The sequence below is a fragment of the Amphiprion ocellaris genome, chromosome 10 (assembly GCF_022539595.1).
Source record: "Amphiprion ocellaris isolate individual 3 ecotype Okinawa chromosome 10, ASM2253959v1, whole genome shotgun sequence".
Lineage (NCBI taxonomy): Eukaryota > Metazoa > Chordata > Actinopteri > Pomacentridae > Amphiprion > Amphiprion ocellaris.
This window is the reverse complement of record NC_072775.1, coordinates 6,157,466-6,182,348: the sequence shown is the minus strand read 5'-3', so window position 1 is coordinate 6,182,348 and position 24,883 is coordinate 6,157,466. Positions and strand designations below refer to the sequence as shown.

Sequence of the window (24,883 nt, the reverse complement as noted above, 5' to 3'; positions counted from 1 at the left end):
AAAATGCCAGATTTTCAAAAATGTCCTCACTTCCCACTAACACCCCACAAATGTGGCAACTTCCCAAGCCCTCCTTTCAAAGAAGGTCCACACCTATTGTCAGAAACATCCTCGGTGTTAAAAAAAAAAAAAGTCCTGCTTTCCCAAAAGTTTTACAAATGCCACCAGTCCCACAGAAAATGCCACACATTCTTAAAATGTTTCAGAACTGACCTCATTTACAAAATCGCATACATTTTAGAATTTTTTTCATCCCTCACAATTTTCCATAATGGTCCTCCTATACAGAAAAATTTCCTCACTTTTAGCAATGTCTTCACATCCTCAAAATGTTGAAAATTTTTTCCAAAAAGTTAAAATGTCCTCACTTCCCACAGATGCGCTGAAATCTACCCCTCACAATGTTGACACTTTAACATGTGCCAGAAACACACAAATCCCATTTTTAGGAAACTAAACTTAGTCATCCACAGCAAAATCAAAATCCCATTTCGTTAGAACGCAACACAGTAAGTTCACAGGAGATCCAAAAGTTGGCCAGAATGTCCATGTTTGTCCAACAATGGCCAAAGACGCAACAATCCGTAAAAGTCCGGTGCAGGCGTCCTGCAAGGTGTAGAGCTTGTTATTTGTCCATCAGTTCAAGTCTCATGTGATTTAATCACATCCAAGCTCTACAGTCCAAGAGTCCCATGGCCTGATGGCCAGCGGTGCTGATTATATGGTTTGTAGAGTCACAAGTTCTTTGCGCAGACAGAATTGAAGAACAAAAACACAACCACAAATGCAAAACACAACAACATGATTTGCTTTGACAAATAGAGAGCACCTGAATGGAAACAGCACAACAATGGTCAGACATGGAGAGAACTCAAATCTCTTTTGTGCAATATGACAGAATCACAAATCAGAAATATTCAAGAAAATGTATCAACACTTTTGAAATGTGTTACCAATAAGGGGGGAGGGACACAAACAGAAACACTAACATTGTGGCTCTCCATACCAAGTTATTTAACCATTGAGTTTGTTTTGTACCTCCTTATTTTTGTCATGTCTATTTTTGGGGTTGTTTTGTCTCCACATTCTATAGATAAACTACAATTTTAAAACACTACAAAGTCTGCATTGTTGTTCTACTCTGCACACCAATTTTAGAAAAATATTTCACGATGCTGAACACATCTTCCAACAATTTGCTCTGCTGTACAATTTGATCCTTGCATCATTTTATTGATCTAGTTTGTATTTCTCAGTCTATTATTGCCTCTTCTGTTAGCACAGCCTGCAGCTCAACTGAAAACTCTGAATTTGTCATTCCTTAGTCACAACAGAATCAGTTATAGTTTCTATTGCACAGAGAAGTGCAGAATTATATCAACTTTGTCTAATATTGCTCCTATACAACAAAGTCTATCATGTGTTTCCTCGCAATCCTCTCCAAAACATATCAGAATCCGATGTTTCAAGTCTCATTTACACGATGTGCAGTTTCTCAAAACCAGATGGATCCTTGTCTGATTTTGAAAACTGCCCAACCGTGGGGTTATCATTTTCTCTTTGGGTTTCTTCGAGCTCAGCTGTCATTGCATACAGAGGAGAAGGGGAAGGAGAAAAGCCTTGCCATCTTATGATACGAGTCGACTCTGACCTCGTTCTCTGCAGTGCGGAGACGACTTCGCCCAACAAAACCAGTTTGTGAAGCCACATTTATTTACAAAGAAATAAATGGGCTCCAGGATGTCAAGTTAATTTGGATGAGATTCTGACATGCTTGGTCTTTGCATAATTTTATGCCGTTTACACTATCTAGAAATGATTATTGAAGATGTGAACACTGGAAAGTGGGATTAAAAGTTGTGTTTTAGAATGCAATGATCTATTTAAAAAGTAAGTTGACGAAGCAGCTAATTGCTTAATTGAAAAATCTGTGAAATTAGTTGCTGCTCTAGAATGAACCTTTAAACAAGTTCTTTTCTGAAATATGGAACAGGTTCCTTACACCTAGATAATGAAAATGAAGCAGATGAAAAAATTGACTTAAATTAGCAATCATTTTAATTAATGTGAAATTCACAAACATACATCTAAGCACATTTTCAGGAGCATCCATAACATCATCTGATTTGAGTTCATAATGTTCAGTCTTAGGAGTCAGGGACTAACTGAAACCAGTCACTGTTTGGGCTTTACCCTAAGGGTAAAGGTAATCCGACTTGTGTGGAATCAAGTGATCAGAGAACTGAAGATCTAGGGAATGTGCTCCGTCAGATCAGTTAGGTCTTCTTTCCTCAATGTTGGACATCTAAAGCAAACAGAAAAAACAATATAAGACAAGCGGAAATTAAACAAATTGATCATATGGTGTGAAAGAAACATACCCGTTGATGCGTCGTCATCTGGCCGTCCTCCTCCTCAGCATCTTCTGAGCAGCAGCGTCCTCCGTCCTCTGCAGCCACCATCGTCCTCAGCAGACCTCAGGTCCAGTTCTCCAACGATGACACGTCATCTCCATCCTGCAGCTCTTCAACCACAGACATGGTTCTTCTCATCCGGCATCAGGAGTGGGAGTGTCTTTATCCCACTTTTAGGAAACTAAACTTAGTCATCCGCAGCTAAAGCAAAATCCCATTTCGTTAGAACGCAACACAGTAAGTTCACAGGAGATCCAAAAGTTGGCCAGAATGTCCATGTTTGTCCAACAATGGCCAAAGACGCAACAATCCGTAAAAGTCCAGTGCAGGCGTCCTGCAAGGTGTAGAGCTTGTTATTTGTCCATCAGTTCAAGTCTCATGTGATTTAATCACATCCAAGCTCTACAGTCCAAGAGTCCCATGGCCTGATGGCCAGCGGTGCTGATTATATGGTTTGTAGAGTCACAAGTTCTTTGCGCAGACAGAATTGAAGAACAAAAACACAACCACAAATGCAAAACACAACAACATGATTTGCTTTGACAAATACAGAGCACCTGAATGGAAACAGCACAACAATGGTCAGACATGGAGAGAACTCAAATCTCTTTTGTGCAATATGACAGAATCACAAATCAGAAAAATTCAAGAAAATGTATCAACACTTTTGAAATGTGTTACCAATAAGGGGGGAGGGACACAAACAGAAACACTAACATTGTGGCTCTCCATACCAAGTTATTTAACCATTGAGTTTGTTTTGTACCTCCTTATTTTTGTCATGTCTATTTTTGGGGTTGTTTTGTCTCCACATTCTATAGATAAACTACAATTTTAAAACACTACAAAGTCTGCATTGTCGTTCTACTCTGCACACCAATTTTAGAAAAATATTTCACGATGCTGAACACATCTTCCAACAATTTGCTCTGCTGTACAATTTGATCCTTGCATCATTTTATTGATCTAGTTTGTATTTCTCAGTCTATTATTGCCTCTTCTCTGTTAGCACAGCCTACAGTTCAACTGAAAACTCTGAATTTGTCATTCCTTAGTCACAACAGAATCAGTTATAGTTTCTATTGCACAGAGAAGTGCAGAATTATATCAACTTTGTCTAATATTGCTCCTATACAACAAAGTCTATCATGTGTTTCCTCGCAATCCTCTCCAAAACATATCAGAATCCGATGTTTCAAGTCTCATTTACACGATGTGCGGTTTCTCAAAACCAGATGGATCCTTGTCTGATTTTGAAAACTGCCCAACCGTGGGGTTATCATTTTCTCTTTGGGTTTCTTTGAGCTCAGCTGTCATTGCATACAGAGGAGAAGGGGAAGGAGAAAAGCCTTGCCATCTTATGATACGAGTCGACTCTGACCTCGTTCTCTGCAGTGCGGAGACGACTTCGCCCAACAAAACCAGTTTGTGAAGCCACATTTATTTACAAAGAAATAAATGGGCTCCAGGATGTCAAGTTAATTTGGATGAGATTCTGACATGCTTGGTCTTTGCATAATTTTATGCCGTTTACACTATCTAGAAATGATTATTGAAGATGTGAACACTGGAAAGTGGGATTAAAAGTTGTGTTTTAGAATGCAATGATCTATTTAAAAATAAGTTGACGAAGCAGCTAATTGCTTAATTGAAAAATCTCTTTAATTAGTTGCTGCTCTAGAATGAACCTTTAAACTGAACTCTATTTGAAAAATTCTAATTTAAAGTCAGACGTAGGATATTTATAAATAAATCTTGATTTTTAGCTCAGATTTGGTCATCATATTTTAGAATCAAGATGAATTTGTCAGATTGACTCCTTCAGTTTAACTTTTCACATGTAGCAACTTATTCAGCAATTAGTCAAATTTAGAAGCCAGAAATGTAGTAGCAAATAAATTAAGCCTGTTTAATGTTGACTTTATAGTGATGATCGATTGTCAACTATTTTAGCAAATCATTGTTTGACTTTTTGGAGAAAATAAGGAAAATTTTGTGATTGGCTTCCTAGATGTGAATATATTGTTTTTCCTCCCCACAACTGCTACAGTAAACTGAGTATCTTTAGACCGAGAAAACACTGAGTGACATTTTACAAACCAAACATCAAATACTGCATCTTGATAAGGAATAAAACCCCTGGTGAATTTCAAGTTACAAATCAAGCTAGACAATACTCTAATACTGTGAAACTCAGTCAACAAAATACCACAAATGAAGTAATTTATAAAATTCCTGACAGACACAGCTGTCAACATGCGCATGACTTTCCCCCCCCACCATCCCCAGTTAGTTCAAAATTTGCAATGCAATAACATAAGTTACAGTATTTCAGTCATTCAGGCACAGTTTTGTCCACAAAGCGCTTACATTCTGACGCTACAATTGTCCAAGTACGAGCACAATGTTTTCCACATGTTAGAAATGACAAGTCAAACACAGCAGCTGCTTAAACTAAACAAAAATCAAACAGACGGCCAGCATTGATACAAGTGCTGCACATAAAACATTTAAAACAGCGCAGATAAAAAACCTACATTACTGAGCCAATTAAAATTGTCACCAAATGAAATGCAAGTGCTTTGTGTCCTGTATTTCTACTGAGACACCCATTAACCTAGTGATCATCTCTGTAACTCAGTTCAATGTAATGAGAATTAAAAATAGGACAAAGTTACTCATTATGTCAGTGAGGTTTCCAGTTGTAGCTGCTGTTGTCCTCGTCACCATAAAACAGAAAATAAACCCAAGTTGGGTGTCTAGGAGCTTCTTAACAGTCACTGAGCTTTAAGTTGTCACTCTGCCGTGTTTAGCCCCTCCAACAACTCAACCAACCCCCAAACCATCCTACATACGTATAAAAACATACATGAACTGTCGGTGAAGTTTGTCACCGACTAATGAAGTTACGCTTTGCAGGGGTTTGGTTAAAATCCCCTGCTGGGAGGCCTCCCAAATAAAAATCCTAAAGGATGCAAAACCTAAACTCTGACTTGAGTCTGCTGTTGGAATAAACCTGGCAGAGCGACAGCAGCCAGAATTTAACCTGTGACGAAGTACAATTATTAAATTAAGGTGGCAATGTTAACAGCAACTCATCTGGACTCACTGACAGTCTAATAACTTCATCTTTTCTTTTGGCAAATCATCTATTTCAAGCCTATATGGAGATACAAATACAGATTGATAGAAATTTGACTAAATTAAATGTTAAAGCTTAAGATCCAAAAACGAATATTGTAGAATATTAATATTTAAAATTGAAAAATTAGATTAATATGAATTTTTTACACTGCAAAGCACAAAGCACTTTCATTCAACATCCATTTTAAATGTGTGGTATCAGTAACACATGATTGAACAGCAATATTCTAGAAATTTACATCATTTAAACAAATAGGGGCTCTGGAGCACTAAGAGTAAATACAGCTGATTATAACATTGAAATGAACTTTGATTAAACCTGAAATCATAAAACTTCATACAGCACTTTTTAAATAAAACAAAGTTCAAACTGCTTTACAAGCAACTGACAAAACAGATTTAGTAACCAATTCACACCAACACCACTGAATAAGACAAAATAAGACTGGTAAAATAAAAAATGCAGTAGTAAAACAATTGGACAAAGTGATCATTGCTAAAAAAATACAATAAGTACTAAAACCTTAAATTATAAACATCAAACTAGCATTAATTACACAAGTGTTAAAATGAATTTTTTATATCATGATAAAGTTATATTTTAAATTCAGTAAATAAACTTAGCAAACCACTAGAAGAGCAAATTGCTATTTGTAAAAATATTGGTAAATTATTCAAAATATTATAATTTAAAGATATTTTTAGATATTTCTATATTATATTTATATTAAAAAAAATAAATACTATGTTATATATTGCTCACTGTCCTGTAATTTTGCAAAACTAAATATTCTAAAGGTCCTGAAAACATACAACTAAAGACAACCAGCACTGTTTAGAGCACCACCTGGAGGAAAAAAATGCATGAGAAGTTATTGCATTAATATTGTTCCAATCTGATGACAGACAGAAGCTCTTTTCATACATGCACTACTTCATGTTAATCTGACAGCATCAGAAAGTGTCTGCTTCATGTGGAAATTCAGATTGTTTAGTAAATTCTGAAACTTAATCTATGATCTAATCTTGTGTGAGTAACTAAAAAACAGTGGCCCTTTACTAAACATATGTTGTGCCTCTGTATAAACATTAAAGGCGACCACTTGAAAAGCCCAATGAAGCAGAAATGCAACATTTCCCATGTGTGATAAAGGCTCTGGATGCATGCTGAGGTAACTAGATCAGGACAGATAGATGACTCCTCAATGAGAGATGAGACAGAGGTATAGACAGAAGACAGAGACCCAGCAGCCAAACAAAAAGTGAACTTAAAAATCATACTTGCCAGCTGCAGAAGTTGCTTCACCTGAATTGACTGGGTGGTCACAGTTGTCTTCCGCTGGTGCGTCTGAGGCCTATAGGAGACAGAACGCTGTTAAACTGAGGTTGCAAAATCCTAAACATTCCTGCTACAAACGTGTTGCTTCTCACGGACCTTCAACAAACTCTGAAGACTTTGTTTCCAGTCGGCGCCTCTACAAGTTCAGCAGAAAGGGAAGCAGACATTCCTGCCACAGCTCCATCCTGGCAGAAGTTTGGTGAACTATGGAACAGCTGATCCACCTGCTTCATACCATCCAAAAAAAGGTGTTCTGCTGGACAAGACACTGGCTTCTGCCACTGTATTTAATTCAAACTATTCAGAATGTATTTTATTGTAGGACACATTTTCAAATTTTGATCATAAATTGATTTTGTTTGGCATTACCAATGGATCCGTCTCATCTATTTATTTGTATTGTTGTGTTTAAGACAATAGGTAGATAAATTACTACTGTTAGTTATTGCTCATTTTGTTTGGAAACCAACATTTGTTTATCATGTCGGTGAAGATGAAACTGAACCAATGGTCCACCAGAACAAACATTTGGAAGAGATGACACTTACTTCCCATAGATCCAAATAAAATGTCTTCTTGGCTCCAAACTACAGCTTGGCTGCCATGACGGATGGTGCATGGCGTTGAATGGACAGGCTGAAGAGGCGTCAGGGTCACCAGGCCTTGGTCACGCCGACGCTCACATGGTCAACTTCACAAACATTCAATAAACTTACAGTTAGTTTTACTGACCTGTGGTCTGATTTTAGGCTCCTCATGCAGTCAGATGGCATCTAATTCCATGTTTGGTCTGGTGTTGTGTGTCCGAGGCCTACAGTAGGTAGAAAAATGCTTTCAATACAACTTCTGAAAACCTGAATAATTTTTGCTGCAAACATGTTGATTAGTCACTGACCTTCAAACTCTTAGGGTTCCATTTCCAACTGGCGTCTCTGGAAATCCAGCTTTTATGCAGGAAATAAAGCCAATATTCCAGAGGAAGCTCCATCCTGTCCTGCATCAGATTTGTGAATGAGGGAACAGCTGATCCACCTGGTTTATACAAAGGACAAAAGGGTGTTCGGCTTGACAAGACATTGGCTTCTGCCATTGTATATTGAATTTACTCCGATTGTAGGACATTTTGGAATCTTGAGCTTTGGATTTTATTCTTTAGATTTGTGGTACCAATCAATTTGTCTCATCTATTGATTTGCATTGCTGCATTTAAGATAATAGGCAGCAATATTATTATAAACCTCATTTTGTTTGGGCACCAGCTTTTATTTATGTCAAAGACGAAAATTAGCCAATTTTCCTGATATGACCTGACGTTTGAAATGGATCACTTTCAGATGAATGAATCATGGCCTGATCAGGTAAATTGCCATCGCTACAGATAGAAATTGGAGGGGCATGGCAGCAACTACAGACAAAGGCAGACCTGATTTTAGATTCATCATGCAGTTTGACAGTAGTAACTTCATCCACAAATGCTACAGTTGTCTTCCGTTTGTGCAGCCGAGGCCTACAGGAGACAGAAAAATGGTGTTAATGAACACTATATAACCAAAAACATTCCTGCTATAAACATGTTGATTCTCATGGACCTTTAGACTCTGAAGACTGTTTCCAGCCATCATCTCTGGAAGTTCAGCTATGAAGCAGAAAATGAAGCAGATGCTCCTGCCGCAGCTCCGTCCTGTTGTAGCATCAGTTTGAACAGCTGATCCACCTGCTTTGGGAGAGGAGGGTGTGGTAGCCACAGGCGTGGCAGATATAGTGATCATGCTTGACAGACAGGTACAGATATAAAGAGGTGCTGGCCATGCAGGAGATGACAGTTCAGTATGACAGAGATCACTTGTCAGGTGAAGCTGCCTCGTTGCAACTGCTGAGCCACAACAAGGCAGCTTGACCACACTGCACAGTCTGTATGTAAAGATGCCCACAGCTACACTACAGTCTATGAATTTGGCTGTTGGAGGCGATGACCATCTTTAAATACAGACCGATACAGCAGACACATGAAGGCATTTGTACAACACGAGAATATACTGCTAAACGAACGCAATACTCTTCACAGCTCTATTACACAGTAAGTTTAGCAAACCGGCCATTATAGACATACTAAGAGAGAGAATGAGAGATCAAGACTGAGCCCAACACCAGAACCAACATTTAAAGAAACTTACCACCTACTATCCATAGATCCAGAGAAAATGTCTTCTCCAGCATGGTTTCAAACTACGGATCGACGGCCATGCTGGACGACGCATGGTGAGAAATGGATAGAGACAGGCTGAAGAAGCGGCACGGCGGCCAGGATGCGAAAAACACGGCACGGCGGCCATGTTGGAAAGACAGGACAGGTCGGCACGGCGGCCGAGGAGAGACAAACCAGCAAAATAAGTATGGAAAGTGAGACTTACTGTTGAGGGATCATCTAAACGACGCACTAAAGGCTAAACTACGGGGAGACGAACAGAAGGATGATCAACCTGGAAACAAAAAGTTACAACAGCACGCTGACCACATCAGGATGGAACGGTACACATGGTCAGAAAACCTGGAACTCTTCAGCTGATAGTTTAATGGTCAATTCTGAGCTGTACTAAAGGACTTTGAATCAAACCTCAAAACTGAGGTATTCTATGAAGCTTTGTGTACCGTTACAGTCCTACATGAAGGCCAACTTTAAGATGGAAAGAGGAAATGGAAAATAGAGGATAGATGGCACAGTGGCCATAAACAACAAAAATACAGCTCTCACGATTCGTAGATCTACCTGGGGGAGAAAGGAAAAAAAAGAATCAATATGGTGATGTGGTTGAAACAGGTGAAAGGCTTAGACGTTTTAAATTGGAGGGAAAATCCAGGTTAAAAGAAAATAACCCACACATGTCCATGTGGACAAGCTGGATGCAATATTCTGCTGCCCTCAGTGTAAAAACACTGAAATGCAGCACAAATGTTGGCTTGCTGCTGTATTTCTCACCAAAAACCAATAAAACTGGATAAACTGTCAATTGATAGAGTTTTAAATGGCACTCTTCACCATTTCACTACAAAAGTCTTCCATCTGTCACCAGTTAGACATTGAAATTACATCCAACTGAAATGAACAACCTTACATGCAGTTTGTACCTGCTTTTGTTTCTCAAATTTGCAAGTCAACCAGTTAAAAATGGGTTCACTCCATTTTGGTTTCTATGCTCTTAAATCTAAGCTTAACACAGCATTGAATTTATGCTTCATTGTCAGATTGCACAGCAAACCAAGGTTCAACCAACTGTTTAGTGTAAAATCCAAGTCAAATTACTGACCTGTTGAAAAGAAAGTTTGGTTGGTTCCATCGACGTGCACGTCTTCCAACTTCAGGTTAACAGCTGCACCTCTGAGATTAGAAAGAGACTTCATTTTAAACTCTAAACTAGTTCAACACATTTCAAGCATAAAGAGTTTGAGTTTCTGCAAAGCACACTGAAGCAACACATGCAACACACCTGACCAAGGCTTGGTCACCACACCTCATTCATGTGAGTAACTTCAATGAACTTGCAGACTTACTGACCTGTCGTCTGATTTTCAGCTCCTCAGTCAGATGGCATCTCCATCCATGTGCAGTGGTCTGGTGATTGCTGCGCATCTGAGAACTGCAAACACACACGCTTTAAATAAATGCATTCGGAACCCAAAACATTCCTGCTACAAACATGTTGGTTCTCACAGACCTTTCATAGACTCTGAAGACTCCATTTCCAGTCATCGTCTCTGAGATTAGAAAGAGACTTCATTTTAAACTCCAAACTAGTTCAACACTTTTCAAGCATTAAAAGTTTGAGTTTCTGCAAAGCACACTGAAGCAACACATGCAAGAGAACATGCCAGATGTTGAATCAACACACCTGACCAAGGCTTGTTCACCACACCTCATTCATGTGAGTAACTTCAATGAACTTGCAGACTTACTGACCTGTCGTCTGATTTTCAGCTCCTCAGTCAGATGGCATCTCAATCCATGTGCAGTGGTCTGGTGATTGTTGCGCATCTGAGAACTGCAAACACACACATGCTTTAAATAAATGCATTCGGAACCCAAAACATTCCTGCTACAAACATGTTGATTCTCACAGACCTTTCATAGACTCTGAAGACTCCATTTCCAGTCATCGTCTCTGGAAGTTCCTGCTGCAGCTCCATCTTCTGGCATCAGCTTGGTGAATGAGGGAAGAACAAGGAATACCACAGGTAGTGCAGCCACAGAGGCGTGGCAGATGTAGTGATCATGCTTGACAGACAGGTGCAGATATAAAGAGGTGCTGGACATGCAGGAGATGACAGCTCAGTATGAGAGAGTTCAATTGTCAGGTGAAGCTGCCTCGTTGCAACTGCTGAGCCACAAGGCAGCTTGACCACACTGCACAGTCTGTATGTAAAGATGCCCACAGCTACACTACAGTTCCTATGAATTTGCACACTGACCACAGCAGGATGGAACGGTACAGTTGGTCAGAAAACCTGGAATTCTTCAGCTGCTGGTTTAATGGTCAATTCTGAGCTGGTATTGAAGGACTTTGAATCAAACCTCAAAACTGGTATTCTATGAAGCTTTGTGTACCGTTATAATCCTACATGTGGAGACCAATTTCAAGAGATGGAAAGAGGAAATGGAAAATAAAGGACAGATGGGACAGTTGCCATAACAAAAAAGCACTCACAGTTTGTAGATCAACCTGGTGAGGGGAAAAAAATAATTTAAAAATCAGTGTGGTGGAAAAACACAAGCACAACTGTTGCTTTGCTGATGCAAACATTTGACCAAACACACTTAAGCTGGATACATTCACTCCATTTATGGACAGTTTTCATGGCACTTGTCACCATTTCCCTACAAAAGTCTTCAATCTGAAATAAACAACCTTACATGTAGTATGTACCTGCTTTTGTTTCTCAAGTCTGCAAGTCAACCAGTTAAAAATGGGTTCCATCCATTTTGCGTTCTATAGTCTTACATCAAAGCTCAATACTTAGAATTCATGTTACTTTGTAAACCAAGTTTCAAATAACTCTGGCCTTTTGTGTAAAGTCAAATTACTGACCTGTTGAAAGAAGTTTTAGTGGTTCCATCGATGTGCACGTCTTCCAACTTCAGGTTAACAGCTGCACCTCTGAGATTAGAAAGAGACTTCATTTTAAACTCTAAACTAGTTCAACACATTTCAAGCATTAAGAGTTTGAGTTTCTGCAAAGCACACTGAAGCAACACATGCAAGAGAACATGCCAGATGTTGAATCAACACACCTGACCAAGGCTTGGTCACCACACCTCATTCATGTGAGTAACTTCAATGAACTTGCAGACTTACTGACCTGTCGTCTGATTTTCAGCTCCTCAGTCAGATGGCATCTCAATCCATGTGCAGTGGTCTGGTGATTACTGCGCATCTGAGAACTGCAAACACACACGCTTTAAATAAATGCATTCGGAACCCAAAACATTCCTGCTACAAACATGTTGATTCTCACAGACCTTTCATAGACTCTGAAGACGCCATTTCCAGTCATCGTCTCTGGAAGTTCCTGCTGCAGCTCCATCTTCTGGCATCAGCTTGGTGAATGAGGGAAGAACAAGGAATACCACAGGTAGTGCAGCCACAGAGGCGTGGCAGATGGAGTGATCATGCTTGACAGACAGGTACAGATATAAAGAGGTGCTGGACATGCAGGAGATGACAGTTCAGTATGACAGAGATCACTTGTCAGGTGAAGCTGCCTCGTTGCAACTGCTGAGCCACAACAAGGCAGCTTGACCACACTGCACAGTCTGTATGTAAAGATGCCCACAGCTACACTACAGTCTATGAATTTGGCTGTCGGAGGCGATGACCATCTTTAAATACAGACCGATACAGCAGACACATGAAGGCATTTGTACAACACGAGAATATACTGCTAAACGAACGCAATAATCTTCACAGCTCTATTACACAGTAAGTTTAGCAAACCGGCCATTATAGACATACTAAGAGAGAGAATGAGAGATCAAGACTGAGCCCAACACCAGAACCAACATTTAAAGAAACTTACCACCTACTATCCATAGATCCAGAGAAAATGTCTTCTCCAGCATGGTTTCAAACTACGGATCGACGGCCATGCTGGACGACGCATGGTGAGAAATGGATAGAGACAGGCTGAAGAAGCGGCACGGCGGCCAGGATGCGAAAAACACGGCACGGCGGCCATGTTGGAAAGACAGGACAGGTCGGCACGGCGGCCGAGGAGAGACAAACCAGCAAAATAAGTATGGAAAGTGAGACTTACTGTTGAGGGATCATCTAAACGACGCACTAAAGGCTAAACTACGGGGAGACGAACAGAAGGATGATCAACCTGGAAACAAAAAGTTACAACAGCACGCTGACCACATCAGGATGGAACGGTACACATGGTCAGAAAACCTGGAACTCTTCAGCTGATAGTTTAATGGTCAATTCTGAGCTGTACTAAAGGACTTTGAATCAAACCTCAAAACTGAGGTATTCTATGAAGCTTTGTGTACCGTTACAGTCCTACATGAAGGCCAACTTTAAGATGGAAAGAGGAAATGGAAAATAGAGGATAGATGGCACAGTGGCCATAAACAAAAAAAATACAGCTCTCACGATTCGTAGATCTACCTGGGGGAGAAAGGAAAAAAAGAATCAATATGGTGATGTGGTTGAAACAGGTGAAAGGCTTAGACGTTTTAAATTGGAGGGAAAATCCAGGTTAAAAGAAAATAACCCACACATGTCCATGTGGACAAGCTGGATGCAATATTCTGCTGCCCTCAGTGTAAAAACACTGAAATGCAGCACAAATGTTGGCTTGCTGCTGTATTTCTGACCAAAAACAAATAAAACTGGATAAACTGTCAATTGATAGAGTTTTAAATGGCAATCTTCACCATTTCACTACAAAAGTCTTCCATCTGTCACCAGTTAGACATTGAAATTACATCCAACTGAAATGAACAACCTTACATGCAGTTTGTACCTGCTTTTGTTTCTCAAATTTGGAAGTCAACCAGTTAAAAATGGGTTCACTCCATTTTGGTTTCTATGCTCTTAAATCTAAGCTTAACACAGCATTGAATTCACGCTTCATTGTCAGATTGCACAGCAAACCAAGGTTCAACCAACTGTTTAGTGTAAAATCCAAGTCAAATTACTGACCTGTTGAAAAGAAAGTTTGGTTGGTTCCATCGACGTGCACGTCCTCCAACTTCAGGTTAACAGCTGCACCTCTGAGATTAGAAAGAGACTTCATTTTAAACTCTAAACTAGTTCAACACATTTCAAGCATAAAGAGTTTGAGTTTCTGCAAAGCACACTGAAGCAACACATGCAACACACCTGACCAAGGCTTGTTCACCACACCTCATTCATGTGAGTAACTTCAATGAACTTGCAGACTTACTGACCTGTCGTCTGATTTTCAGCTCCTCAGTCAGATGGCATCTCAATCCATGTGCAGTGGTCTGGTGATTGCTGCGCATCTGAGAACTGCAAACACACACATGCTTTAAATAAATGCATTCGGAACCCAAAACATTCCTGCTACAAACATGTTGGTTCTCACAGACCTTTCATAGACTCTGAAGACTCCATTTCCAGTCAGCGTCTCTGGAAGTTCCTGCTGCAGCTCCGTCTTCTTCTGGCATCAGCTTGGTGAATGAGGGAAGAACAAGGAATACCACAGGTAGTGCAGCCACAGAGGCGTGGCATATGTAGTGATCATGCTTGACAGACAGGTGCAGATATAAAGAGGTGCTGGACATGCAGGAGATGACAGCTCAGTATGAGAGAGTTCAATTGTCAGGTGAAGCTGCCTCGTTGCAACTGCTGAGCCACAACAAGGCAGCTTGACCACACTGCACAGTCTGTATGTAAAGATGCCCACAGCTACACTACAGTTCCTATGAATTTGCACACTGACCACAGCAGGATGGAACGGTACAGTTGGTCAGAAAACCTGGAATTCTTCAGCTGCTGGTTTAATGGTCAATTCTGAGCTGGTATTGAAGGACTTTGAATCAAACCTCAAAACTGGTATTCTATGAAGCTTTGTGTACCGTTACAATCCTACATGTGGAGACCAATTTCAAGAGATGGAAAGAGGAAATGGAAAATAAAGGACAGATGGGACAGTTGCCATAACAAAAAAGCACTCACAGTTTGTAGATCAACCTGGTGAGGGGAAAAAAATAATTTAAAAATCAGTGTGGTGGAAAAACACAAGCACAACTGTTGCTTTGCTGATGCAAACATTTGACCAAACACACTTAAGCTGGATACATTCACTCCATTTATGGACAGTTTTCATGGCACTTGTCACCATTTCCCTACAAAAGTCTTCAATCTGAAATAAACAACCTTACATGTAGTATGTACCTGCTTTTGTTTCTCAAGTCTGCAAGTCAACCAGTTAAAAATGGGTTCCATCCATTTTGCGTTCTATAGTCTTACATCTAAGCTCACAACTTAGAATTCATGTTACTTTGTAAACCAAGTTTCAAATAACTCTGGCCTTTTGTGTAAAGTCAAATTACTGACCTGTTGAAAGAAGTTTTAGTGGTTCCATCGATGTGCACGTCTTCCAACTTCAGGTTAACAGCTGCACCTCTGAGATTAGAAAGAGACTTCATTTTAAACTCTAAACGAGTTCAACACATTTCAAGCATTAAGAGTTTGAGTTTCTGCAAAGCACACTGAAGCAACACATGCAAGAGAACATGCCAGATGTTGAATCAACACACCTGACCAAGGCTTGGTCACCACACCTCATTCATGTGAGTAACTTCAATGAACTTGCAGACTTACTGACCCGTCGTCTGATTTTCAGCTCCTCAGTCAGATGGCATCTCAATCCATGTGCAGTGGTCTGGTGATTGTTGCGCATCTGAGAACTGCAAACACACACATGCTTTAAATAAATGCATTCGGAACCCAAAACATTCCTGCTACAAACATGTTGATTCTCACAGACCTTTCATAGACTCTGAAGACTCCATTTCCAGTCAGCATCTCTGAGATTAGAAAGAGACTTCATTTTAAACTCCAAACTAGTTCAACACATTTCAAGCATTAAAAGTTTGAGTTTCTGCAAAGCACACTGAAGCAACACATGCAAGAGAACATGCCAGATGTTGAATCAACACACCTGACCAAGGCTTGTTCACCACACCTCATTCATGTGAGTAACGTGAATAAACTTGCAGACTTACTGACCTGTCGTCTGATTTTCAGCTCCTCAGTCAGATGGCATCTCAATCCATGTGCAGTGGTCTGGTGATTGCTGCGCATCTGAGAACTGCAAACACACACGCTTTAAATAAATGCATTCGGAACCCAAAACATTCCTGCTACAAACATGTTGATTCTCACAGACCTTTCATAGACTCTGAAGACTCCATTTCCAGTCATCGTCTCTGGAAGTTCCTGCTGCAGCTCCATCTTCTGGCATCAGCTTGGTGAATGAGGGAAGAACAAGGAATACCACAGGTAGTGCAGCCACAGGCGTGGCATATGTAGTGATCATGCTTGACAGACAGGTACAGATATAAAGAGGTGCTGGCCATGCAGGAGATGACAGTTCAGTATGACAGAGATCACTTGTCAGGTGAAGCTGCCTCGTTGCAACTGCTGAGCCACAACAAGGCAGCTTGACCACACTGCACAGTCTGTATGTAAAGATGCCCACAGCTACACTACAGTCTATGAATTTGGCTGTCGGAGGCGATGACCATCTTTAAATACAGACCGATACAGCAGACACATGAAGGCATTTGTACAACACGAGAATATACTGCTAAACGAACGCAATACTCTTCACAGCTCTATTACACAGTAAGTTTAGCAAACCGGTCATTATAGACATACTAAGAGAGAGAATGAGAGATCAAGACTGAGCCCAACACCAGAACCATCATTTAAAGAAACTTACCACCTACTATCCATAGATCCAGAGAAAATGTCTTCTCCAGCATGGTTTCAAACTACGGATCGACGGCCATGCTGGACAACGCATGGTGAGAAATGGATAGAGACAGGCTGAAGAAGCGGCACGGCGGCCAGGATGCGAAAAACACGGCACGGCGGCCATGTTGGAAAGACAGGACAGGTCGGCACGGCGGCCGAGGAGAGACAAACCAGCAAAATAAGTATGGAAAGTGAGACTTACTGTTGAGGGATCATCTAAACGACGCACTAAAGGCTAAACTACGGGGAGACGAACAGAAGGATGATCAACCTGGAAACAAAAAGTTACAACAGCACGCTGACCACATCAGGATGGAACGGTACACATGGTCAGAAAACCTGGAACTCTTCAGCTGATAGTTTAATGGTCAATTCTGAGCTGTACTAAAGGACTTTGAATCAAACCTCAAAACTGAGGTATTCTATGAAGCTTTGTGTACCGTTACAGTCCTACATGAAGGCCAACTTTAAGATGGAAAGAGGAAATGGAAAATAGAGGATAGATGGCACAGTGGCCATAAACAAAAAAAATACAGCTCTCACGATTCGTAGATCTACCTGGGGGAGAAAGGAAAAAAAGAATCAATATGGTGATGTGGTTGAAACAGGTGTAAGGTTTAGACGTTTTAAATGGGAGGAAAAACCCAGGTTAAAAGAAAATAACCCACACATGTCCATGTGGACAAGCTGGATGCAATGTTCTGCTGCCTCAGTGTAAAAACACTGAAATGCAGCACAAATGTTGGCTTGCTGCTGTATTTCTGACCAAAAACCAATAAAACTGGATAAACTGTCAATTGATAGAGTTTTAAATGGCAATCTTCACCATTTCACTACAAAAGTCTTCCATCTGTCACCAGTTAGACATTGAAATTACATCCAACTGAAATGAACAACCTTACATGCAGTTTGTACCTGCTTTTGTTTCTCAAATTTGCAAGTCAGCCAGTTAAAAATGGGTTCACTCCATTTTGGTTTCTATGCTCTTAAATCTAAGCTTAACACGGCATTGAATTCACGCTTCATTGTCAGATTGCACAGCAAACCAAGGTTCAACCAACTGTTTAGTGTAAAATCCAAGTCAAATTACTGACCTGTTGAAAAGAAAGTTTGGTTAGTTCCATCGACGTGCACGTCCTCCAACTTCAGGTTAACAGCTGCACCTCTGAGATTAGAAAGAGACTTCATTTTAAACTCTAAACTAGTTCAACACATTTCAAGCATAAAGAGTTTGAGTTTCTGCAAAGCACACTGAAGCAACACAGGCAAGAGAACATGCCAGATGTTGAATCAACACACCTGACCAAGGCTTGGTCACCACACCTCATTCATGTAACTTCAACGAACTTGCAGACTTACTGACCTGTCCTCTGATTTTCAGCTCCGCAGTCAGATGGCATCTCAATCCATGTGCAGTGGTCTGGTGATTGCTGCGCATCTGAGAACTGCAAACACACACATGCTTTAAATAAATGCATTCGGAACCCAAAACATTCCTGCTACAAACATGTTGATTCTCACAGACCTTTCATAGACTCTGAAGACTCCATTTCCAGTCAGCGTCTCTGAGATTAGAAAGAGACTTCATTTTAAACTCCAAACTAGTTCAACACATTTCAAGCATTAAAAGTTTGAGTTTCTGCAAAGCACACTGAAGCAACACATGCAAGAGAACATGCCAGATGTTGAATCAACACACCTGACCAAGGCTTGTTCACCACGCCCCATTCATGTGAGTAACTTCAATGAACTTGCAGACTTACTGACCTGTCGTCTGATTTTCAGCTCCTCAGTCAGATGGCATCTCAATCCATGTGCAGTGGTCTGGTGATTGCTGCGCATCTGAGAACTGAAAACACACACATGCTTTAAATAAATGCATTCGGAACCCAAAACATTCCTGCAACAACCATGTTGATTCTCACAGACCTTTCATAGACTCTGAAGACTCCATTTCCAGTCAGCGTCTCTGGAAGTTCCTGCTGCAGCTCCGTCTTCTTCTGGCATCAGCTTGGTGAATGAGGGAAGAACAAGGAATACCACAGGTAGTGCAGCCACAGAGGCGTGGCAGATGGAGTGATCATGCTTGACAGACAGGTACAGATATAAAGAGGTGCTGGACATGCAGGAGATGACAGTTCAGTATGAGAGAGATCACTTGTCAGGTGAAGCTGCCTCGTTGCAACTGCTGAGCCACAACAAGGCAGCTTGACCACACTGCACAGTCTGTATGTAAAGATGCCCACAGCTACACTACAGTCTATGAATTTGGCTGTCGGAGGCAATGACCATCTTTAAATACAGACCGATACAGTAGACACATGAAGGCATTTGTACAACACGAGAATATACTGCTAAACGAACGCAATACTCTTCACAGCTCTATTACACAGTAAGTTTAGCAAACCGGTCATTATAGACATACTAAGAGAGAGAATGAGAGATCAAGACTGAGCCCAACACCAGAACCAACATTTAAAGAAACTTACCACCTACTATCCATAGATCCAGAGAAAATGTCTTCTCCAGCATGGTTTCAAACTACGGATCGACGGCCATGCTGGACGACGCATGGTGAGAAATGGATAGAGACAGGCTGAAGAAGCGGCACGGCGGCCAGGATGCGAAAAACACGGCACGGCGGCCATGTTGGAAAGACAGGACAGGTCGGCACGGCGGCCGAGGAGAGACAAACCAGCAAAATAAGTATGGAAAGTGAGACTTACTGTTGAGGGATCATCTAAACGACGCACTAAAGGCTAAACTACGGGGAGACGAACAGAAGGATGATCAACCTGGAAACAAAAAGTTACAACAGCACGCTGACCACATCAGGATGGAACGGTACACATGGTCAGAAAACCTGGAACTCTTCAGCTGATAGTTTAATGGTCAATTCTGAGCTGTACTAAAGGACTTTGAATCAAACCTCAAAACTGAGGTATTCTATGAAGCTTTGTGTACCGTTACAGTCCTACATGAAGGCCAACTTTAAGATGGAAAGAGGAAATGGAAAATAAAGGATAGATGGCACAGTGGCCATAAACAAAAAAAATACAGCGCTCACGATTCGTAGATCTACCTGGGGGAGAAAGGAAAAAAAGAATCAATATGGTGATGTGGTTGAAACATGTGAAAGGTTTAGACGTTTTAAATGGGAGGAAAAACCCAGGTTAAAAGAAAATAACCCACACATGTCCATGTGGACAAGCTGGATGCAATATTCTGCTGCCCTCAGTGTAAAAACACTGAAATGCAGCACAAATGTTGGCTTGCTGCTGTATTTCTGACCAAAAACAAATAAAACTGGATAAACTGTCAATTGATAGAGTTTTAAATGGCAATCTTCACCATTTCACTACAAAAGTCTTCCATCTGTCACCAGTTAGACATTGAAATTACATCCAACTGAAATGAACAACCTTACATGCAGTTTGTACCTGCTTTTGTTTCTCAAATTTGCAAGTCAACCAGTTAAAAATGGGTTCACTCCATTTCGGTTTCTACGCTCTTAAATCTAAGCTTAACACAGCATTGAATTCACGCTTCATTGTCAGATTGCACAGCAAACCAAGGTTCAACCAACTGTTTAGTGTAAAATCCAAGTCAAATTACTGACCTGTTGAAAAGAAAGTTTGGTTGGTTCCATCGATGTGCACGTCTTCCAACTTCAGGTTAACAGCTGCACCTCTGAGATTAGAAAGAGACTTCATTTTAAACTCTAAACTAGTTCAACACATTTCAAGCATAAAGAGTTTGAGTTTCTGCAAAGCACACTGAAGCAACACATGCAAGAGAACATGCCAGATGTTGAATCAACACACCTGACCAAGGCTTGGTCACCACACCTCATTCATGTGAGTAACTTCAATGAACTTGCAGACTTACTGACCTGTCCTCTGATTTTCAGCTCCGCAGTCAGATGGCATCTCCATCCATGTGCAGTGGTCTGGTGATTGGTGCGCATCTGAGAACTGCAAACACACACATGCTTTAAATAAAAGCATTCGGAACCCAAAACATTCCTGCAACAACCATGTTGATTCTCACAGACCTTTCATAGACTCTGAAGACTCCATTTCCAGTCAGCGTCTCTGAGATTAGAAAGAGACTTCATTTTAAACTCCAAACTAGTTCAACACATTTCAAGCATTAAAAGTTTGAGTTTCTGCAAAGCACACTGAAGCAATACATGCAAGAGAACATGCCAGATGTTGAATCAACACACCTGACCAAGGCTTGTTCACCACGCCTCATTCATGTGAGTAACTTCAATGAACTTGCAGACTTACTGACCTGTCGTCTGATTTTCAGCTCCTCAGTCAGATGGCATCTCCATCCATGTGCAGTGGTCTGGTGATTGCTGCGCATCTGAGAACTGAAAACACACACATGCTTTAAATAAATGCATTCGGAACCCAAAACATTCCTGCAACAACCATGTTGATTCTCACAGACCTTTCATAGACTCTGAAGACTCCATTTCCAGTCATCGTCTCTGGAAGTTCCTGCTGCAGCTCCGTCTTCTTCTGGCATCAGCTTGGTGAATGAGGGAAGAACAAGGAATACCACAGGTAGTGCAGCCACAGAGGCGTGGCAGATGTAGTGATCATGCTTGACAGACAGGTACAGATATAAAGAGGTGCTGGACATGCAGGAGATGACAGTTCAGTATGACAGAGATCACTTGTCAGGTGAAGCTGCCTCGTTGCAACTGCTGAGCCACAACAAGGCAGCTTGACCACACTGCACAGTCTGTATGTAAAGATGCCCACAGCTACACTACAGTCTATGAATTTGGCTGTCGGAGGCGATGACCATCTTTAAATACAGACCGATACAGCAGACACATGAAGGCATTTGTACAACACGAGAATATACTGCTAAACGAACGCAATAATCTTCACAGCTCTATTACACAGTAAGTTTAGCAAACCGGCCATTATAGACATACTAAGAGAGAGAATGAGAGATCAAGACTGAGCCCAACACCAGAACCAACATTTAAAGAAACTTACCACCTACTATCCATAGATCCAGAGAAAATGTCTTCTCCAGCATGGTTTCAAACTACGGATCGACGGCCATGCTGGACGACGCATGGTGAGAAATGGATAGAGACAGGCTGAAGAAGCGGCACGGCGGCCAGGATGCGAAAAACACGGCACGGCGGCCATGTTGGAAAGACAGGACAGGTCGGCACGGCGGCCGAGGAGAGACAAACCAGCAAAATAAGTATGGAAAGTGAGACTTACTGTTGAGGGATCATCTAAACGACGCACTAAAGGCTAAACTACGGGGAGACGAACAGAAGGATGATCAACCTGGAAACAAAAAGTTACAACAGCACGCTGACCACATCAGGATGGAACGGTACACATGGTCAGAAAACCTGGAACTCTTCAGCTGATAGTTTAATGGTCAATTCTGAGCTGTACTAAAGGACTTTGAATCAAACCTCAAAACTGAGGTATTCTATGAAGCTTTGTGTACCGTTACAGTCCTACATGAAGGCCAACTTTAAGATGGAAAGAGGAAATGGAAAATAGAGGATAGATGGCACAGTGGCCATAAACAAAAAAAATACAGCTCTCACGATTCGTAGATCTACCTGGGGGAGAAAGGAAAAAAAGAATCAATATGGTGATGTGGTTGAAACAGGTGAAAGGCTTAGACGTTTTAAATTGGAGGGAAAATCCAGGTTAAAAGAAAATAACCCACAAACGTCCATGTGGACAAGCTGGATGCAATATTCTGCTGCCCTCAGTGTAAAAACACTGAAATGCAGCACAAATGTTGGCTTGCTGCTGTATTTCTGACCAAAAACCAATAAAACTGGATAAACTGTCAATTGATAGAGTTTTAAATGGCAATCTTCACCATTTCACTACAAAAGTCTTCCATCTGTCACCAGTTAGACATTGAAATTACATCCAACTGAAATGAACAACCTTACATGCAGTTTGTACCTGCTTTTGTTTCTCAAATTTGCAAGTCAACCAGTTAAAAATGGATTCACTCCATTTTGGTTTCTATGCTCTTAAATCTAAGCTTAACACGGCATTGAATTCATGCTTCATTGTCAGATTGCACAGCAAACCAAGGTTCAACCAACTGTTTAGTGTAAAATCCAAGTCAAATTACTGACCTGTTGAAAAGAAAGTTTGGTTAGTTCCATCGACGTGCACGTCCTCCAACAAGAATCTCGAGCCTCACCCACTTCAGAAACACTCCCATAGCCATTGTTTCAACAGCTTTCATGCAGAAGAAGACTTTTCCTCTGCTGGTGCCTTTTTGCTTCTGCACCTGTTTGGTAAAGGAGCAAAGGAGCAGTTTAGTTGCATGCAGCTGTATTTTTAGAGCACACATAAGTACCAACTGCATAGGAGTGTTTTTCTTTATTGAAACATTGATAATTGATATAAGATCAGTTACAAAGAATGTAGTTCAATATTGGGATATTTTCTCAGTTGTGAGTCACCATTTGAACAGTATTGATTCATTGTCAAAAATCTCAAACAAAAAACTACAAAATGAATTCTGCCGACAAAAATACAATGCGGAGTTTAACTCCGAAATGTGTCGACATGTTATGGAAGGAAAATATCTCAAAATGTCTAAATTTACCAGAGCAACGTTGGGTGAAACAAACGTTGGTGCAGAAGAATTAACATTTCAAAGAAATACCTGTGAGCTGTATGCATCATTTTACATCAGTTTTCGAATTTGTTTGCATTTTACTTAGCATAAATAAAAGCCACTATGAACCGGTAGGTATGAACAGAAATAAAGACGCTCTATGTGCCCCCAAACGGCTGTGGTTTACGCACAATGCGGAATGATCCATTTAACTCGGTCGCTGTTGGCCGAGTTCCCGTCACGTATCTGATTAGTTTAGCTGTTTGTGATTCATGACGATGTGATGTTTACAAACTACACTTGAGTTGTTAAATGAAGGCCCAAAATGTTTTAAATTCAAGAGCGTTTCACCTTAAATTAATGAGGTTAACAGCTGCACATCGGAGGTTAAATTAAAAAAAAAAAAAAAAAAAAAAAAACTTACGTCAAAATTGCAAAGTTGTGGTTCAACACATTAATTCAACAAAAAAAAAAAAAAAAAAAAAACAGGAGAAATATTTGCAGAAACTCGAAGCGACCTTAATCACCAGACCTCACGCACACCGACGCTCATACGTCGTCAACTTCACAAACTTTCCACAAACCTGCAGCCTTTTACTGACCTGCTGTCTGATTTTAGGCTCCTCGGACGGCGTCCAAATCCATATTCGCTGGTCTGGTGTTTGTTGCTCGTCTGTGGTCTACAGGAGACAGAAAAACATTTTAAATATAACGTTATAAAACCCAAAACATTTCGGCTACAAACATTTTGATTGTCGCTGACCTTCAGTAAACTCCGGAGGCTCCGTTTCCAACCAGCGTCTCTAGAAATTCAGCTTTTCCGCAGAAAAAGAAGCAGAGGTTCGTGAGGCAGCGCCGTCCTCTTCTGGCATCAGTTTGGTAAATGAGGGAAGAACACCTGATCCACCTGTTTTAAACAAACCAGGACAGCTTAGCTTCCGGATCATCAATTTGCCGCGCGCTTTCCCAAAATCACGTGTCACGTTTTTACATCATGTGCAAATTCACGTGACCGGAAGAAGCTCCTGAACCTCTACTGCAACCTACATCAAGTTGTGTTTATGTGTTTATTTACTGACTGAAACAGTTTACCAGTCAGGTATGAGATCAGCTGTGCTTTATGTGCAGGATGGCACAGCGACAGCCGTATTAATGAGATTATTAATTCTTTTATTTTAGAACCTTTCATACATTTTTTTCTTATCCTGTTTCTGTTCTAAGGTCTTAACTAGAATATTTAAACTAGACTGATAAATTTATATATTTATTATTGTAAAGTCTTAACTGTCATCTTAAAACTTGTAATCTAAGTTTGTGAGTTTATTCTTATTTCTGTGGTGATA

At 40.6% G+C, this 24,883-nt stretch overlaps 4 long non-coding RNA genes across 4 annotated transcripts; all 4 read right to left on the bottom strand.

The window, feature by feature from the left end:
* Positions 1-2,072: 2,072 nt before the first annotated feature.
* On the bottom strand, positions 2,073-9,648 carry LOC118471507 (uncharacterized). Its single transcript, XR_004848833.2, has 6 exons — positions 8,487-9,648; positions 8,321-8,404; positions 7,793-7,929; positions 6,994-7,708; positions 2,382-6,913; positions 2,073-2,305 (listed from the first exon to the last, which is right to left on the bottom strand). It is a non-coding gene; the product is annotated as an uncharacterized LOC118471507 (long non-coding RNA).
* Positions 9,649-10,507: 859 nt separating this feature from the next.
* On the bottom strand, positions 10,508-12,330 carry LOC129349755 (uncharacterized). Its single transcript, XR_008602867.1, has 4 exons — positions 12,250-12,330; positions 11,979-12,047; positions 11,015-11,612; positions 10,508-10,532 (listed from the first exon to the last, which is right to left on the bottom strand). It is a non-coding gene; the product is annotated as an uncharacterized LOC129349755 (long non-coding RNA).
* An 85-nt stretch (positions 12,331-12,415) lies between these two features.
* Positions 12,416-15,548, bottom strand: LOC118471508 (uncharacterized). The gene is made up of 5 exons (XR_008603065.1): positions 15,477-15,548; positions 14,507-15,110; positions 14,345-14,426; positions 14,097-14,167; positions 12,416-13,559 (listed from the first exon to the last, which is right to left on the bottom strand). It is a non-coding gene; the product is annotated as an uncharacterized LOC118471508 (long non-coding RNA).
* Positions 15,549-21,197: 5,649 nt separating this feature from the next.
* On the bottom strand, positions 21,198-24,441 carry LOC118471510 (uncharacterized). Its single transcript, XR_004848836.2, has 5 exons — positions 24,304-24,441; positions 24,143-24,220; positions 23,050-23,207; positions 21,360-22,512; positions 21,198-21,279 (listed from the first exon to the last, which is right to left on the bottom strand). It is a non-coding gene; the product is annotated as an uncharacterized LOC118471510 (long non-coding RNA).
* Positions 24,442-24,883: the final 442 nt, after the last annotated feature.